General features: G+C 36.3%; 1 protein-coding gene and 1 non-coding gene across 26 annotated transcripts in view; both read right to left on the bottom strand.

Annotated features, from left to right (window-relative positions):
- Positions 1–15,646, bottom strand: part of LOC102952537 (sarcolemma associated protein) — a 150,543-nt gene that overhangs the window by 121,833 nt on the left and 13,064 nt on the right. The window lies entirely within an intron of this gene.
- On the bottom strand, positions 12,644–12,746 carry LOC122236784. Its single transcript, XR_006215036.1, has one exon. It is a non-coding gene; the product is annotated as a U6 spliceosomal RNA (small nuclear RNA).

Raw genomic sequence — 15,646 nt, 5'->3', positions numbered from 1 at the left:
ACTTCATCACACTTGGCCATGTGCATTGCTTTGGGCAATAAAATGTGAATAGAAGTGGCATGTGCCATTTCTGAGCAGAAGCATTCACTGTAACTCCATGGCTATGCACAGCTCTTGTCCCTCTACCACCAGAACATGTCCCAGACAGGAGCTGCTCCTCTGGCCTGAATTCCAGAAAGGAGAACAACTGTGGATGGAGCAGCCACCTACTTAAACATGTAACATGAGCAAAAACTAAATCAAGTGAGGTCTTGGGTTGTTCATTACCACAATATAACTAGCATAAACTAACTGATACACTGAATTAGATGCTCCTCCTCTATAATATCGTTAACACCCAGGCATATGCCACGATAATATTATACTACACTCAAAGGTTTTTTATTGTTTTGTTCAAATAGACTTATGATTTCAAGAAGTCAGACATTTGTTTTTTCATCTTTAGCAACGGGTAGAAGACTGATAAATATTTGCTGAAAAAATTATAGAGGTACCTATCATATATTTTCCAATAAATGAAGCTAGTTACTGAAATTTTTGAAAATGTAATATAAAAATAACATATTGCAAAGAAAGGCTGAAGAGATCAAAATAACTTATAGTGTAAAAAGCTGAAGAGATTTCATGGCCATTTGTTACCTGATCTTAGGTAGAGTATCTTAACATTTTCCTAAAAGTTTCCAGCAATATATTTATCAAAGATTCCAATAACACCATTTTAAACATATTCTATTGATAACCAGAAGGTAAGAAGAGAAGTGTAGAAGTCCAAGTTCATGCACTATAAAATCCATGTTTCCTCACAGATCCAGTTACATATATGTTTTAGACACATATATTTACATATATGTTTAAAACATATATTTTATTTCTAAACAGTTCCTATAGTGATGGCTGACCCAGAAAACTGACAAATAACAATCCAGAAGAACCAACACATTACAAAAATGCACTAATTCAGTAATTTTAAAACATGCTAATACAAAGTCACCTAGCACAGGGGTAAAAAACTTATAACCTCTAATGCCTCTAAGTGCATAATTCTATTAGTAAATATAACCAGGTCATTAAGAAAAGGTTTTTTCCTTTACTCTATTTAAGGTGACAAGGAAATGTTTAATCACTTTAGAAAAATTTCCATCCAAAAAATTATTTGGTTGTAAAAGGTGTACATTTTCAACTCATCAGAAAATCCTGTTTTCTGAAATGACTCATTCCCTGAAGCTATCAAGAAACTATGGCATAATTATAAATGGCATAATCTCTAATCTATTAAAATATATTTGAATTTTAAATTTTATCTAGATGGAGATGTACTTCAAATTCCCTAAACTCAAGTAAACACTTATGTTTGCTAAATCTTGCTAGCATTTTATTCTATAGTGGAGTATATTCATTAAAAACCACATACAGTGATAGGAATAGAAATTTTAATATTAAGTTGATATTACAAGGTCTTAATCTTTGTGATTTTCCTAAACACTTGTACAATTTTTATTCTAAAGCACCTAAAACTATAACAACAGTTTGAAAAAAGTTATACGCTCATTTTACAAGTAAACTTCACAATGACAATTATATAGTTTTTTTAATAAAAATTTTTTAATGTTTGAGAGAGAGAGAGAGAAAGACAGTAGGGGAAGGACACAGAGAGAGGGAGACACAGAATCTGAAGCAGGCTTCAGGCTCTGAACTGTCAGCACAGAGCCCAATGCGGGTCTCAAACCACCAGATTGTAACCTGAGCCGAAGTGGGAAGTCGGATGCTTAACTGACTGAGCCACCCAGGTACCCCTAAGCAGTTCACAAACATCATTAACCAAAAGTCATACAGGATCTTTTGTATATGGGTTTTTTTCTTGTTTTTAAGTAGGGGCTTTTAGCTGATATCAGCAGTCTAATAGGAAAATAAATGCCAGAGGCACGTGGGTGTCTCTGTCAGTTGAGCGTCTGACTTCCGCTCAGGTCAAGATCTTGAGGTTTGTGAGTTCCAGCCCCATATCGGGCTCCCTGCTGTCAGGTCAGCTTGTCAGCGCAGAGCTTGCTTCAGCTCCTCTGTCCCACTCTCTCTGCCCCTCCCCCACTTGTGCTCTCCCAAAAAATAAATTAAAAAAAAAAAAAGGAAAATAAACGCCTATGACAAAAATCACCACCTTATTCTACTTAATGCAGAAATGCATGATTAAGTTAATATATTTTCGCTTCTCAATATTCCCTCAAAATAGCATAGTCATGCAGTCAACATGATCTTCACAGATATTAACAACTTACAGATTTTAAAATGTGAATAATTTAGAAGTATTAAATCATAATCTCTGGGGGATAATTAAATCATAATTTAGGCATCAATGTGTTTTAAAAGCTCCAGACGATTCTAATATGAAGCTGAGGTTACAAACTGTATATTTCTTTCAATGTCCCTACAAAATATTAACTAAAAACTTTTTTCTTTCAATTTAATTCTGGACCAGATTTTAAGGGAGTAGCTTTAAACATTTCCTTAAAATAGTATAGATTTATACTCTTAATCTCCATTTCAACTTCTGGAGATTTTTATTTAAACAGTAATTTTTATCATGCTTATAAAATGTGTCTTAATAAATCAAGTTTTAAAAAGAAAAAAGGGACAGTTTAGCCATTTAAACACTAACACTATTTTTTGCTTTAAATTAAATGATGTCAGATAGCTCAAAGTCACAGTACCAAAGCACTTTTTAAATCACACTATTTAATCAACTGTTTAAATATACGGTCATATTATTAACAAAAAGCTTTCTCATTAAAATAAAAGTTCTGCTGGGGCAGCTGGCAGGCTCAATTACAAGAGCACGGAACTCTTGATCTCAGGTTCATGAGTTCAAGCCCCATGCTGGGTGTAGAGATTACTTAAGTAAATAATAAAGAAAGAAAGAAAGAAAGAAAGAAAGAAAGAAAGAAAGAAAGAAAGAAAGAAAGAAAGAAAGAAAGAAAGAAAGAAAGAAAAAGAAAAGTTCTGCCTACAGATGTACAACATCCAAAAAAGACAGGAGATAATCAAAAAATAACTGAAATAACACTGGAAAAGGAGAAACTCTGAAAAGGTTTTGGGTATTTAATTGAAAAAGTCCTCTTTGAACATAACTGATGGCATAGTATTTCCAAAATTTCTCTATCTCAAGAGATACTAGACCAAATCTCCTGAAAATGGAAATATTCTATAGCCAACAAATAAGTAAATATGAGTCTCAAAAGGACATAGTCTGAATCTACCTAAAAGAGCCATGTTGGGGCACTTGGCTGAGTCTGAGTGTCTGAGTCTTGATATCAGCTCAGATCGTGATCTCACAATCATTAGATTGAGCCCTCCATAAAGGCTCTGTGCTGAGCATGGGGCCTGCTTGAGATTCTCCCTCTCTCTCTCTCTCTCTCTCTGCCCCTCCCCCATGTGTATATATACACGTGTGTTCTCTCCCTCATGAATGAATGAATGAATAAATAAATAAATAAATAAATAGGCCAGGTTAAACATGCTTTCTTTTTAACTTAATAAGTTAATGTTTATTTATTTAGAATAGGTGGTATAGTTTCAAGGTTCCAGAAATACTAAAAAAGGTATATACACTGAAAAGTCTTCCTGTCATCCTTATCTCATAAAGACAGTTTCCGCCCTACCGTACTTCCACATAACCAGGTTACTAACTCCTTTATGTATAACCCTTCCAGATTTCTTTATGCATAAACAAATAAATAACAAATATGAATTCTTATTTTGTCTCTTTTGCATAAAAGGTAGATTATTGTGTATATTGTGCTATGCCCTGTTTGTTGTTGTGTTGCTTGACAATATATCTCATTCTTTTTAAAGATTCTTCAATGAAGTAGAATCTCAGAAAGTCCATTTAGTTTTATACTTTATAACTTATAATCCTCTTATGCTCATCCCAATAAAGACACACATAATATAGCTGCAATAAGAAATCTTTGGAATTTAAAAATCTTATGTGACATTGCTATTTTTTTAATGTTTACTTATTTTTGACAGAGATCCCTGAGCAGGGGAGGGGCAAAGAGAGAAGGGGACAGAGGATCCAAAGTGGGCTCTGTGCTGACAGTAGAGAGCCTGATAATAGGGCTCAAAATCACGAACCATAAGATCATGACCTAAGCCAAAGTTGGATGCTTAACCAACTGAACCACCCAGACACCCCCTGACATTATTATAAAGAATTTATTGAAGTATGGAATGCATATAAAGAAGTGAACAAATCAAAAGTGTATATAGCTTGATGAATCACCACTAAGTGAACACACCTTTATAACTAACCACCACCCAGGTCAAGATATAAAACATTACTAACACATCATCTATCTGATTTTTTTAATATTTTATGATCTATTAGTATCTAAGACACATGTTAGAGAAATTTAATAGTACTGACTTCCTAAACTTACATTAGGGATACAGATTATGGGTTTCCTTTTCAGTTGGCTTAACCTGTTATTTATTTTAATGAAATAGTTCATATATACAAAAATAAACAGAAACATAGCAGTAAGAACTAAAGAATATTAAAATAAACTTTCATGTACCTAACACCCAGACTGAGAAGACCACTGCCTCTCCCATAAGGGCAGGCAGTATGGCTTAATAGTTAAGACTGCAGACTCTGGAGCCAGACTGCCTGGGTTTGATTATAGGATTTACTTCTTATTAGCAGAATGATTTGGAGTAGTTAAGATTTTCTGTACCCTTATTTATAAGCTCCTTTATTCAGAAATGAGAACAATAATAGTGCCTGCTTCACAGCACATACTCGTTTAATTATGAGAATTAAATAAGTATATATTTATAAAGTATTTAAAACACTTTACAGTATATATTATGTAAAATTTAGCTATTTTTATATCCATTCTCTGCCTCCCTCTCAAGGAAATATTCATCATTCTATTACTATATAGGAAGTAACATATATATATATCAAAAGGTATCACGATTTCTAAGTTCTATATTAACTGGCATCATAGTCTAAGTATTCCTTTGCAACTTACTTTTCTCATTCAACATTTCTGAGATTCATCTGCATTGATAATGTACAGCTATTGTTTATTCGTGTTCACTCTTGTACAGTAGTCCATGGTATAAATTAACAGAAGTACTTACATATTCATGTTGATGAACATCTGGGTTACTTCCAGTTTTTTGCTATTACAGAAAATACTATGAAAAACTGCTTGAGGGGCATCTGGGTGGCTCAGCTAGTTAAGTGTCCAACTTCAGCTCAGGTCATGATCTCACTACTCATGATTTTGAGTGCCGTATTGGGCTCTGTGCTGACAGCTCAGAGCCTGCAGCCTGTTTCAGATTCTGTCTCCCTCTCTCTCTGTCCCTCCCCAACTTGTGCTCTATCTCTGTCTCTAATATAAACATTAAACATAAAAATTTTAAAAAAGTTCTCTACCTCTTCCTCTGCCCTTTCCTACTTGCGTGCACACATGCTCTTTCTCTTTAAAAAAAAAAAAAAATGCTTGAACATGTCTCCTGATGCAGATATAAAAATGTTTTTGCAGTGTATACACTACACTTAGGTAAAGAACTGCTATCTCATTAGGTATACACAAGCATTATAATAATGTCAAATTGTTTATCAAAATAGTTATATTAGAGCATTACATACTTTTATTAATAAAGAAAGGTATAAAATCAATTATTTAAGCTTCCAATTTAAGAAACAGAAGAGAATATCAAACAGAAAAAAAGCAGAAAGAAGCATATAATAAAGGTAAGAACATAAATCCATGAAAGAGAAAACAGAAAAATAACAGAAAAAAATATATTTAAAATAATTGAATATTTAACATCAATAAAGTTGAAAAACTTCTGGCTGTAGTAATAAAACAAAAAAAGAGAAAAAAGACACAATACTGGGAATGAGAGAGGTAACATCATTATAGAATCTAGAGATACTGAAAGGGTAATAAAGTAATGTTATGAATAATTTTATGCCAATTGACCCAACAACTTCGATGAAATAGATAAATTTCTTTAAAGACACAAACTATCAAAATTTACTCTACAATAAATAAGTAACCCGAAAAGCTCTGTATCTGTCAAAGAAACTGAATTGATAGTTTAAAACTTTCCACATGCAAAAAAAAAAATAAATAAAAATACAAACCTACATGACTTCATTAGTGAATTCTACCAAGTATTTAAGACTAACCTCTCATGAATAGATATGCAAAAATCCTTGACAAAATTTAAGCAGATCACATCCAGTAGCATATTAAAAAAATATAGTATAATCAGGTGGAGTTTATTCCAGGAATGCAAAGTTGACTTAATATTCAAAAGTCAATCAGGGTTTAATTCATCAAATCAATAACAGAGCATGGGAGTTCCTCTACAGTGTCGTCCATACTTGATATCATCCAACTTTTTTTTAAATCAAACTCAACACCCAAAAAACAATTAACCCAATAAAGAAATGGGCAAAAGACATGAATAGACACTTTTCCAAAGAAGACATCCAGATGGCCAACCGACACATGAAAAAATGCTCAACATCACTCATCATCAGGGAAATACAAATCAAAACCATAATGAGAGACTAACCACCTCACACCTGTCAGAATGGCTAAAATTAACAACTCAGGCAACAACAGATATTGGTGAGGATGTGGAGTAAGAGGAACCCTTTTGCACTGCTGGTGGGAATGCAAACTGGTATAGCCACTCTGGAAAACAGGATGGAGGCTCCTCAAAAAATTAAAAATAGAACTACCCTATGACCCAGCAACTGCACTACTAGGTATTTATCCAAAGGATACAGGTGTGCTGTTTCGAAAGGACACATGCACCCCCATGTTTACAGTAGCACTATCAACAATAGCCAAAACATGGAAAGAGCTCAAATGTCCATTGACTGATGAATGGATAAAGAAGATGTGGTGTGTGTGTGTGTACACACACACACACACACACACACACGCAGACACGCGCACACACACACCGGAATATTACTCGGCAATGAAAAAGAATGAAATCTTGCCATTTGCAACAACATGGATGGAACTAGAGCGTATTATGTTAAGCAAAATAAGTCTGTCAGAAAAAGACAAATACCACATGATCTCACTCATATGTGGAATTTAAGGCACAAAACAGATGAACATAAGGGAAGGGAAGGAAAAATAATATAAAAACAGAGATGGAGACAATCCATAAAAGACTCTTAAATACACAGAACAAACTGAGGGTTGCTGGAGGGAAGGTGGGTGGGGGGATAGGTTAAATGGGTGATGGGTATTAAAGAGGGCACCTGTTGTGTTGATTAATGGATGTTATATGTAAGTGATGGATGAATCACTAAATTCTACTCCTGAAACTAATATTACACCGTATGCTAACTAGAATTTAAATAAAGACTGGAAACATTAAAAAAACTAAATTAGGGGCGCCTGGGTGGCTCAGTCGGTTGGGCGGCCGACTTCAGCTCAGGTCATGATCTCGCTGTCCGCGAGTTTGAGCCCTGCGTCGGGCTCTGTGCTGACCGCGTAGAGCCTGGAGCCTGTTTTGGATTCTGTGTCTCCCTCTCTCTCTGACCCTCCCCCGTTCATGCTCTGTCTCTCTCTGTCTCAAAAATAAATAAACGTTAAAAAAAAAAATTTTTTTTTAAACTAAATTAAATTAAAAACCACAACAAAAATAATAAAGGCAGAAGAATGTTTTTTTTTTTTTTTTTTAAGTTCATTTATTTATTTTGAGAGAGAGAGAGAACAAGTGAAGAAGGGGCAGGGGCGGTGGAGACAGTATCTGAAGCAGGCTCTGTGCTGACAACAGAGAGCCCATCGCAGGGCTTGAACCCACAACCTGTGAGATCACGACCTGAGCCAAAGGTGGACACTCAACAGACTAGTCGAGCCACCCAGGTGCCCCTATCCAACTTTTTAAAGTTTATCCCCCCAGTAATCTGCACACAGCACGGAGCTCAAACTCAGGACCCTGAGATCAAGAGTCTCTTGCCCTACTGACAGAGCCAGCCAGGCACTCCAAAATTATCCAACTTTTTAAATGAGCATAAATGGAACTGAAGGTTTAAGTTTACAATTTCCTAGTTATGCTGAACATCTTGCGTTAGTTTATTGGTCATTCTTATTTCTTCTGTGAAATTCTTATTTGTGTTAACCATTTTTTTTCTCTTGGGTTGTGTCTTTTTTGTTAATTTGAACAAATCCTTTCTATATTCTAGACACTTATCCTTTATACGTGATGTGTTTTACAAATATCTTCCCCTAGTTTTTTTTCCTTCTTCACTTTTTTCATTCTTAATGAAAAAGATAATTTTAATGTATTTGCATTATCAATCTTTTATTTCAATTATGCTTCTTTGTGAATTTTTTATAATATATCCTTCCCTACCCCAAGGTCATAAAGATATTTCACACTCTCTTCCAAGAGGCTTAAAAAAAAAAAAGGGGGGGCAGAGGCACTTGGGTGGCTCAGTCTGTTAAGCGTCCGATTCTTGATTTCAGCTCAGGTCATAACCTCACAGTTTGTGGGATTGAGCCCTGCGTCTGCACTATTGGCACAGAGCCTGCCTGGGATTCTCTCTCTCATCCCTCTCTGTCCCTCCCCCCATTCTCTCTTTCTCTCTCATTAAATAAACAACATTAAAAATAAATTAAAAAGACAAATTTCTAAAGTTAGTAGTACTTCTAGAATTTCTTTGGAGATGGGACAACTAGGTAGCATTGGCTGAGCATCTGACTTCAGCTCAGGTCATGATCTCACAGCTGGTGGATTCAAACACCATGTCAGGCTCTGTGCTGACAGTTCAGAGCCTGGAGCCTGTTTCAGATTCTGTGTCTCCCTCTCTCTCTGCCCCTCCCCTGCTAGTGCTCTGTCTCTCTCTCAAAAATAAGCAAACAAAAAAAATTTTTTTCAGAATTTCTTTGGAGAAACGTAGTATGTTGGTAATAAGTGTTTTAACCACCTACTAAATACTAGGCATTGCACCTATATTGTAGGGCTACAAAGCAGTAAAGCCTATTACACTTACCTTTAAGAAGAACATAAATTATTTTTATTATTATTATTAAAGAACTAAGGCAGCATAACATAATCAAGTGTTAAGTTTTATGATAAACATGATCAAAGTTCAAAATATTATGAAAAGGAATTAATCAGTGAGAATTGTGCAATCAGTAAAATCCCATGAAGAAGAGCATTAAACCTTCACTTAATTCTGACTTAGAATAACAACAAACACTAGAATTATCTAAAACATACTGATATTTAAAATAGCCAACAGAGGGGCGCCTGGGTGGCTCAGTCGGTTAAGCATCCGACTTCAGCTCGGGTCACGATCTCGGGGTCTGTGAGTTGGAGCCCCGCGTCGGGCTCTGGGCTGATGGCTCGGAGCCTGGAGCCTGCTTCCGATTCTGTGTCTCCCTCTCTCTCTGCCCCTCCCCTGTTCATGCTCTGTCTCTGTCTCAAAAATAAACTTAAATAAAATAAAATAAAATAAAATAAAATAAAATAAAATAAAATAAAATAAAATAGCCAACAGAGGGGCAAGTGGGTGGCTCAGTTGGTTAAGCGTCCGACTTCAGCCCAGGTCATGATGTCATGGTTCCTGGGTTCAAGCCCCGTGTCGGGCTCTGTGCTGACAACTCAGAGCCTGGAGACTGCTTCATATTCTGTGTCTCCTTCTCTCTCTGCCCCTCCCCTGCTCATGCTCTGCTTCTCTTTCTCTGCCTCTCTCTCTCTCTCTCTCAAAAATAAACATAAAAAAAATTTAAAAATAATACTATTTAAATAATATAAATTTTAAAATAATACTATTTAAAAATAGTCAACAGAGGGGCACCAGGGTGGCTCAGTCAGTTAAGCGTCTGATTCTTGATTTCAGCTCAGGTTGTGATCTCCTGGTTCATGGCATCAAGTCCTACATAGAGAGCTCTGCGCTGAAAATGTGGGGCCTGCTTGGGATTCTCTCTCTCCCTCTCTCTTTCTCAAAATAAATAAATAAACATTTTAAAATAATAATAAAAAATAAAATGGCAGCTCTTTCTGCCCACAGGTCCTGTCCCCATGTTTTAATAAAATCACCTTTTGTGCACCTAAATAAATAAATAAATAAATATTTTTTTTTAATGTTTATTTATTTTTGAGACAGACAGAGACAGAGCATGAATGGGGGAGGGTCAGAGAGAGGGAGACACAGAATCTGAAACGGGCTCCAGGCTCTGAGCTGTCAGCACAGAGCCCGACACGGGACTCGAACTCACGGACCGCGAGATCATGACCTGAGCCGAAGTCAGCCGCTTAACCGACTGAGCCACCCAGGTGCCCCAATAAAATTTAAAAATAAAAAATAAAACAGCCAACAGATAAGGGCGCCTAGATGGCTCAGTGGGCTAAGTGTCCGACTTCAACTAGGGTCATGATGTCATGGTTTTGTGAGTTCAAGCCCCACATCAGGCTCTCTGCTGTGAGCGCTAAACCCACTTCAGATCCTCTGTGTCCCTCTCTCTCTGCCCCTCCCCCACTCATACTGTCTCTCTCAAAAAACAAACATTAAAAAAAAATAGCCAACAGATAAAAACCATAAAGTCTGAATTCATGCAAACTTGCATGTGACAGCAAAATAAAATGGAAAATATAAGTAAAAATGTAAAACATAAATAAACATTATATTGCTTAAGGGCTTTACATAAATCAGATTTACCTAGCCGAATTCTGCACACGACCAGGAAATTCAAAATTCAAAAGCAAAAGATAGCTAGCAGGTTAAGTGAGTTGGATAACAGAATTAACTCCTACTATCAGAATATTACATAGTCATAAAACTGGAGCTATGACATTGATTCCAGAAAAGAGAGTACCCTTTCTAGCAAGTCTTTTTAAAAGTGACTGAACTTAAAAACTTGAAGAGTTTTTTTCCAACCTCAACATTCAGATACAAACACTCTATTTTGTTTTGGGGGAATAATATTTTGAAAGCAAGACTTAAATATCAGAATTCAATACTTTATAAGTGAAGCATAGCAGGTAATAGGTTATCAGTAGGCCTATAACAAAACAGTCATTTCAGAAAATAATTCTTAAAATTTATAATTTACTAGCACACCTAAACCTCTAAACTGGTAAAATGACAAAGCAATAATAACAAAAAGTAATAAAAGTAGGAAGGAATAATGACTAATTTTTACAACACAACCACATAATATTTGAAAGTGCTTTTTAATCACTTTCTCACACATTAACAGTTTACCTATTGTTATATCAGCTTTCCAAACAGTTGCAGCTAAAACAAAGGATAAAATTTTGATTCAATTCTCAAATCAGGTCACTGGTGAGGGAAGTGGGAGGGAAGAATTATTAAAAGTGAGTACAATAAACTTAACTGATGCTTATCTGAAAACTGCCTCCACACAACTGGCAATTATGAACCAAAAACTCAGCTTAGAGCATCAATTTAAAATGGTAAGACTAGCACTACCACATAAGGTTTATGTTTCAAAATGTTTTTCTACTGAAATTCTAATATATGTTCTATCACTTAACACCTGCCTCTGACTTGGACATTCACATGCATTATTTTCTTCATCATTATATTTGTAACTTCATTCATTTTTCATTTAAATATTAAATCTGTATTTCTGGAAATATCAGAAATGGTATTTAAGTGAATTTATCCCAGGGGCGCCTGGCTCAGTCGGTTAAGAGTCCGACTCTTGCTCTCAGCTCATGTCATGATCCGACCATTGGTGAGATCCAGCCCAGGTTGGTGAGATCGAGCCCCGCGGATCTCTGCACTGACAACGTGGAGCTTGCTTGGGATTCTTTCTCTGCCCTTCCTCTCTCCCTCCCTCAGAATAAATAAACTTAAAAAATAAATACATAAATGGATTTATTCCAGAATTTAAAATGACTGACAAAAGAAATATACCTTAAAATGATGAATACAAGCACAATCTTTTCATGTGCCGAGAGAGAAGCAATCTTGAAAATAAGAACTCATACCCTGGAACCTTTAAATCTTGTCTACTCACTATACCTATGAATCCAATCTTCACTTTCCAATCACCCTATTATGAAGTCAGCATATTAAAGCAGATGAGGGTTTTATAACCCACTGTAAAACATATCAGTTTAGTTATTAGAGTTACCTGGGAAGATTAAGGGGCAGTTTGGCTTTTTCCAAAGTTGCATGCAAATCCAAGATTCTTACTTCCAAGGTTTGTGCCTTGGTTCCCTCAATGTTTCTGTCCTACTGCTCCAGCAACCTTTGTACCTCTACAGCCTTCCTGAAATGGAACCTGATTTAGGTTCACCTCTACTATTTAATAGAAGCTATCTGGTCAATCCAGTAGTAGAGCTCCTTAACACACAACTGTCTCCTGACTACCTTTCTGGGCTGATGCCTTTTTATGTAGACCTTTTTGCACCCAGAACATCTGTTATCTTCTACCCTAAATCTTCAGGGTCTAGTTCAAGTCCCCCTTTTTAGACAAACAAGCCTTTACTACCTTAATCATATAGCTCTCTTAATTTCACTTAAAACTTTATTCTTTCCTAATTTGTTCATGGGAGTTAGTTTTGGCTTCCTAATTAAACTATAAGCTCCTCAAAGACTGAAGTAACATCTTTGTTTTTATGTTTTACTATGAACTGCCTCATGAATTTGTGTGTCATCCCTGTGCAGGGGCCATGCTAATCTTCTATCATTCTAATTTTAGTATATGAGCTGCCAAAGTGAGCATTTTTTAATTAAAAAAAATTTTTTTTATGTTTATTTAAGCAATCTTTACATCCAACATGGGACTTGAACTCATGACTTTGAGATCAAGAGCTGTATGTTCCACCAACTCAACCAGCCAGACACCCCTGAAGTAATATCTTAATACCTTCATCATGTCCCATTTGCCTAATGCAGAATATGCACTCTCTCACATGTTCCCTGATTGACTGACTAGATTCTCATCATATTACTCATTCAGCTCCTTTCATTTCAAATCTTCAAGTAAGGCAAACCAAGTATGCTACTGATTTTTATTGCTATTACCAGGGAAACTCTACAAACTAGGTAGTATTGGATAATGAATATTAATTATAAGACTATTTGAACTATTTTTACACACAACAATTCTGACACCAAATGCATGGTGTCTTCCAACACCACTCTCCAACTCTCTAATACAAGCCGGATGTCCTACAATTCCATTCTACACTATCTACCTGGAATTAATGTTGGATCCCATAAGTTAAGGGCTCAGTCCCACAAGATTGCATCCAGTTGAGATGCCAGTCAAAAGTCCCAAGTTGTTAGTGATGCTTCCAACCAATCAGCTATAAATTCAGAGGATTCCTAATTCACTCCTCAGTTTTGATAATTCATTAAAACGACTCGCAGTACTCAGGAAAGTGTTTTACTTACTATTACCGGTTTATCATAGAGGATACAACTCAGGAACAGCCAAATGGAAGAGATGGGCAAGGTATGGGGGAAGGGGCTTCTATGCCCCCTCTGTCCTGGTGAGCCACCCTCCCAGTACCTTGTAGTGTTTACCAAACCTAAAGGAGCTACATTGCCTCCCCTCTTGCCAGCAGTGCTCAACTACTCCAAAGACTTGATAGCTCTATTTTCTCCTTCCCAACTGCATTTCCCAGAAAACACCATTCTCTGTTAGGCTTTTCTGCCTCAAACACATACTATTCCCTTGGGCTGGAAAGCCCTGCCCTTTTTTTTTTAAGATCTTATTTTTAACTAATCTCTACACCCAATGTAGGGTTTGAATTTACAACCCCGAGATCAAGAGTCCCACGCTCTACCGAGCCAGCCAGGTGCCCTCAGAATGCCCTGCTCTTTCTTTTATCCAGCTAGCAAAACCCTACTCACTCTTCAAACAGCAATGTAAAACAACTTTCTCTATGAAGTCCTCTTCCTTCCTTCCACATTTTCTGCCCCCATTCTTGGGGGAAGGAACACATCACTCCCTTAGCTACTCAGAAACAATGATTAACAAATATTTCCATTGTTAGACTTATTTGTATTATATTTTTCAGTGCTACTTACTGGGCACTATACCACAATGCAAGCATTAAACAGTCAGATACTTGTTAAAGAATAGGAATGCATAATGGTCACAATCTAAGTTCAACTATAAGTGAATAATTTATTCTAGTCAAGACAACATCATTCATTCTAATAATCTTTTATCTACCCTCTATATGTCTGCATACCCAAAAGATTCACTGATGACACTCCTATGTTTACTGCAGTGTTATTTACAATAGCCAAGATATGGAAGCAACCCAAGTGTCCACTTGACAGATGAATAAAGAAGATGTAGTGTGTATACACACACACACACACACACACACACACACACATATATGCACACAGTGGAATATTACTCAGCCATAAAAAAAAAGAGAGAGATTTTGCCATCTGTGACAACATGGATAGACCTAGAGGGTATTTTGCTAAGTGAAATAAGCCAGGTAGAGAAAGACAAATAGTACATGATTCCACTTACATGTGGAACCAAAAAAAAAAAAAAAATGAATAAACAAACAAACAAAAAGCGGAAACAGACCCATATATACAGAGAGCAAACTGATGGTTGCCAGAGGGGAGGAATGTGGAGGGATGGGCAAAATGGATGAAGAGGAGTGGGAGATACAAGCTTCCAGTTATGGAATGAATAGTCACGCAGATAAAAGGTACAGCATAGGGAACATGGTATTGTAACAGCATTGTATGGTGACAGATGGTAATAGGAACACTTGTGTTCAGCATAGCACAATATATAGAGCAGTACAATCACTATATTGTACACCTGAAACTAATGTAACACTGTATGTCAACTATACTTCAATTAAAAAAAGATTCACTGGTAAATAAATTACCTTACGCTTCCCAGATTCAGACTAGAGCTTTTAAACTGTATCTTTCCACCATTTCCCAACTCCCACATTAAGACCTTGATACTACAACTCGCCAGTAATATCAAAACTGTGCATATTAATAAACATTTCAATATTGGAAACCCTCTCCATCTACTAAAGTTTTTAGAACAAACGTCTACCAATAAGGTACACTAAGGAAGTAGTGACAAATATTAAGCTACATGGCACTTCAAAAGCAGCTCTGCTAATCCCACCCACATTTGAACAGTTGTTCTGCACTCTTCTACTTCCTACACCCTAATCTGTTTTCACTAAGCTATTACTCCATCTAACATTCTTTTTTTTTTAGAAGAGCTTTTTTGAGATATAATTCATACGCCACACAATTCACTGATTTAAAGTATACATTTCGGAGTGGTGCAACCATCACCGCAATCAATTTCATAACATTTTCGTCATCTCAAAAAGAAACCCATACCATTTAGCAGTCACTCTCTGTATTAGTCAGGGTTCTTAAGAGAAACAGGACCAATAAATAGGATGTGTGTATATAAACAGAGAGATTTATTTCAAAGAATTGGTTCATGTGACTGTGTGGACTGTCAGGTCCGAAATCTGCAGGGCAGGCCAGCAGGCTAGAGACACAGGGAAGAGTTGCTATTGCAATCTTGAGTATGATGGTTCTATGAAGGCAGAATTCCTTCAGAAGAACCTCAGTTTTTTCTCTTAAGGGCTTCAACTAACTGAATGA

Source organism: Panthera tigris, chromosome A2 (genome assembly GCF_018350195.1).
Source record: "Panthera tigris isolate Pti1 chromosome A2, P.tigris_Pti1_mat1.1, whole genome shotgun sequence".
NCBI classification, from domain to species: Eukaryota; Metazoa; Chordata; class Mammalia; order Carnivora; family Felidae; genus Panthera; species Panthera tigris.
Note: the sequence above shows the minus strand (reverse complement) of the source record. Positions and strands in the feature narration are given on the sequence as shown.